This window comes from Scyliorhinus torazame, chromosome 4 (assembly GCF_047496885.1).
Source record: "Scyliorhinus torazame isolate Kashiwa2021f chromosome 4, sScyTor2.1, whole genome shotgun sequence".
Taxonomy (NCBI): Eukaryota; Metazoa; Chordata; class Chondrichthyes; order Carcharhiniformes; family Scyliorhinidae; genus Scyliorhinus; species Scyliorhinus torazame.
In genome coordinates, this window is record NC_092710.1 from 166,714,738 (window position 1) to 166,719,487 (window position 4,750).

The following is a 4,750-nucleotide window of genomic DNA, read 5'->3' on the forward strand; positions in this document are numbered from 1 at the left end:
ATCAACGCTGCGGACCCCGCACCAATGGAGGCTCAGAAGATAAGCGTCCTGTACTCCAGACTGAGCTCCAGCATATTCCCGTTGATCCAAGACGCCATGAATTACACAAAAGCAATGGAACACATTAAAGAATACTATGCTCAGAAGGCGAACATGCTCTTCGCCAGGCATGTACTCGCCACCCGCTCGCAACTACCTGGTGAGTCCATCGAAGACTTCTGGCGGGCCCTAATTCCACTCGTCCGGGACTGTGACTGTCAGGCCGTTACGGCCGCTGAATACGAGAACATCGTGCGCGATGTTTTCGTGACGGGAATTGCGCCGGACCACATCCGAGAATGATTACTGGAAGGGGCCACGCTCGAACTGGCGGAGACGAAAATCTTGGCGCTCTCCATGACGGTCGCATCCCGTAATGTACAATCTTACTCCTCCCGCCGCGCTGCCCACCCTTCTACTCCTTCCTACCCCTCCTGGACCCCGCCGACGACCTTCTCAGCTGGGGCCCTGCCTTCCCAATACGCCTGTGCTGCACGCCGATCCGCGCACCCTGGGTGTCCCCGCTGCTACTTCTGCGGTCAGCAGAAGCAGCCCTGCCAAAACTGCCCAGCCCGCACTGCCGTTTGTAAATCCTGCAGTAAAAAGGGCCACTTCGCGGCTGTGTGCCAGGCCCGCGCAGTCGCTGCAATCGCGCCCGCTATCGCCCCCTCCCCCATGCCAAACGCACAATGGGAGCCGCCATCTTCTCCTCCCGGGGCCATGTGCGCCCAATGGGCGCCGCCATCTTGTCCCGACCCCGCAATGTGCGCACCATGGGCACCGCCATCTTGTCCCGACCCCGCAATGTGCGCACCATGGCCGCCGCCATCTTGTCCCCCACAGGGTCTCCGGACATCCCGAGATCGGAACCGCACACGCTCGCCACCCGAAGCATCCGACAACAACCCGCAGCTCGCTTCGATGACGCTGGACCAATCTCGCCCGCCAAAGCTGGCCACTGCGTCGACGACGGTGAAAATCAACGACCACGTGACCTCGTGCCTGCTGGACTCTGGGAGCAGCGAAAGCTTTGTACACCCAGATACGATAAGGCGCTGCTCACTCGCGGTCCACCCTGCCAATCAAAGGATCTCCCTAGCCTCCGGATCCCACTCCGTCCCGATCCGAAGCCTCTGTACAGTCACCCTCACTGTCCAGGGCGTAGAATTTAGTAACTTCCGCCTCTATGTCCTTCCTAATCTCTGCACTGCACTCCTGTTGGGCCTGGACTTCCAGTGCAATCTCCAGAGCCTCACCCTCAAATTCGGCGGGCCCTTACCCCCCCTTACCGTTTGCGGCCTCGCGACCCTCAAGGTCGATCCCCCCTCCCTTTTTGCCAATCTAACTGCAAATTGCAAGCCCGTTGCCACCAGGAACAGACGGTACAGCACCCAGGACAAGACCTTCATCAGGTCCGAAGTCCAGCGACTGCTTAAAGAGGGTATTATCGAGGCCCGGAACAGCCCCTGGAGAGCCCAAGTGGTAGTGGTTAAAACTGGGGAGAAACACAGGATGGTCGTAGACGACAGCCAGACCATCAATCGGTACACGCAGCTCGACGCGTACCCCCTCCCACGCATATCTGATACGGTCAATCAGATTGCGCAGTACCGGGTCGTCTCAACAATTGATCTGAAATCCGCCTACCACCAGCTCCCCATACGGAAGTCGGACCATCCATACATGGCCTTCGAGGCGGACGGTCGCCTCTACAACTTCCTGAGGGTCCCATTCGGCGCCACAAATGGGGTCTCGGTCTTCCAAAGGGAGATGGACCGAATGGTCGACCAGTACGCTTTGCGGACCACCTTTCCGTACTTAGATAATGTCACCATCTGCGGCCATGACCAGCAGGACCACGATGCCAACCTCGATAAATTACTCCGCACTGCCACTCTTCTCAACCTGACCTATAACAAAGAGAAGTGTGTGTTCAGCACGACCCGGTTAGCCATTCTCGGCTATCTAGTCCAAAACGGATTTCTCGGGCCCGACCCCGACCGCATGGAGCTTCCCCTCCCCCACTGCCCCAAGGCCCTCAAACACTGCCTGGGGTTCTTTTCCTACTACGCCCAGTGGGTCCCAAACTATGTGGACAAGGCCCGCCCGCTCATTCAGTCCACCCAATTCCCCCTCGCGGCCGAGGCACAACACGCTTTCACCCGCATCAGAGCAGACATCGCCAAGTCCGGGATGCGCGCAGTGGACGAGTCACTGTCTTTTCAAGTAGAAAGTGACGCTTCAGACGTCGCCCTTGCCGCCACCCTAAACCAGGCAGGCAGACCCGTGGCATTCTTTTCCCGTACCCTTCATGCCTCTGAAATTCGACACTCATCCGTCGAAAAGGAGGCTCAAGCTATCGTTGAAGCTGTGCGGCATTGGAGGCATTACCTGGCCGGTAAGAGATTCACTCTCCTCACTGACCAACAGTGGGGGATAAAATCTTGCGGTGGAGAATCGAGCTCTCCACCTATAATTACTAGATTTTGTATCGCCCCGGTAAACTCAACGAACCCCCAGACACCCTCTCCCGAGGTACATGTGCCAGCGCACAAGTGGACCAACTCCGGGCCTACACGAAAGCCTTTGTCACCCGGGGGTCACTCGATTGTACCATCTGGTCAAAGCTCGCAATCTGCCCTACTCCGTCGAGGAAGCAAGGACAGTCACCAGGGACTGCCAGGTCTGTGCGGCGCGCAAGCCGCGCTTCTACCGGCCAGACCGTGCGCGCCTGGTGAAGGCTTCCCGCCCGTTTGAACGCCTCAGCGTGGATTTCAAAGGGCCCCACCCCTCCACCGACCGTAACACGTACATTCTCAGTGTGGTCGATGAGTACTCCAGATTCCCCTTCGCCATCCCATGCCCCGATATGATGTCTGCCACCGTCATCAAGGCCCTCAACACCATCTTCGCTCTGTTCGGTTTCCCCGCTTACATCCACAGTGACAGGGGATCCTCATTCATGAGCGATGAGCTGCGTCAGTTCCTGCTCAGCACGGGTATAGCCTCCAGCAGGACGACCAGCTACAACCCCCGGGGAAACGGGCAAGTAGAACCGGAAAATGGGACGGTTTGGAGGGCCGTTCAGCTAGCCCTACAGTCCAGGAACCTCCCAGCCTCTCGCTGGCAGGAGCTCCTCCCTGACGCTCTACACTCCATCCGGTCACTATTGTGCACCGCCACTAATAACACACCCCATGAACGTGTTTTTAACTTCCCCAGGAAGTCCGCATCCGGGGTGTTGCTCCCGACTTGGATCGCAGCTCCAGGTCCGGTCCTTCTCCATAGGCACGTCCGACTCCACAAGGCCACCGCTCCCCTTTCCGTACAAGAGGACGAAGAGGACTTCGGCACGCTCCCGGAGTTCCCCGATGACTGGCCACCATCGGCACTGCCATCGGTGCCACCTCCACCACCGCCAGCACCGACTTCGCCTCCACCGTTATGCAGCTCCCAACAAAGGCTCCAAAGCACCGGACCGGGTGAACCTTTGAAGGACTCCGGACCGTCAACATGGACTTTTTCTTTTTTTTCTTCTTAACACTGTACATAATTGCACTATTTGTATATAGTTTCACATCACCCCCGCCAGATTCATTTTTAACAGGGGGTGAATGTGGTGAACCACTGTATTATGGGATGTAAGGTAGGACCTGCACTACAGGTTCGCCGGTAGCTCCTGCCGGCTGGCTCTGCCCACGGAGAACTGTATAAATATGCATGACCTCCAGTGCCCTGCCATTTCGCCAGCTGCAGCAGGAGGCCACGCATCTGACTGTAATAAAGCCACAGTTGTACCCAATCTGCATCTTTGTGCAATTGATTGCACATCACTGTGCATGGTCAATATTATTCCATGATCTGGAGAACAAAAGTCTCATTAGCTATGAACTGAGTTAATAATTTCCCTGAGCTCTGGCCCAGGCAATGCATAATCAGTCCCTAATTGGTAAAGTGGTGCATGATTAGTGTCTGATTGGTCTCTTGAGGGTGATGGTCACCACTTCCTGTGAATTCCTGACTGGTTCCTTCAGATATCAGTTGTGGGTGAGTCTTTCTCATTACAGCTTTTCCTGTTTGGAGCTTTCCACTGAGATAAAGAGGTACCGTAATGTAATTTAAGAACAGAGGATGTGTACTGTCATGCCCTAATGACTAATGTTTAGGCCTCCATATCCCAAACATTTAAGTGATAGATCTAGGTGTTCTGGAGAGTTCAAATACCTATGTGACCTCCTAGTGACTGCTGATGCCTGGATTGTCATAATATACGCATCATGATGGTGCAGAGACACGCACTGACTGACACACAACACAGCAGCCAATCACCAGTTAGGGCACGGTCACTATAAAGACAGAGGGCACTAGTTTTCCCGCTCATTGGGATGCAGCCTCTGAGACAGACAGAGCCCGCAGTCAGCAGCACAAACATCCACCATGTGCTAGCAGTATAGGCTGGTCAGGTTAGGCATAGGTCTTCAGTCAGTCTAACATAGTGTTGACCCACAGTGCAAGTATGTTTAACAGCTCTTAGTTTCATAAAATAGAGTTGTACTATTACAAGTGTTCGTAGCCTGTCTATGTTACTGCTAAGGTAAACACTGTCTCCACAGATCCAGAGTACCCAACACATCATGGATCACATTAATTAACAATGACAGAAGAGTACAAGAGATATGCTGCCTCAATTACAAAGCTACTTCAGTATGAA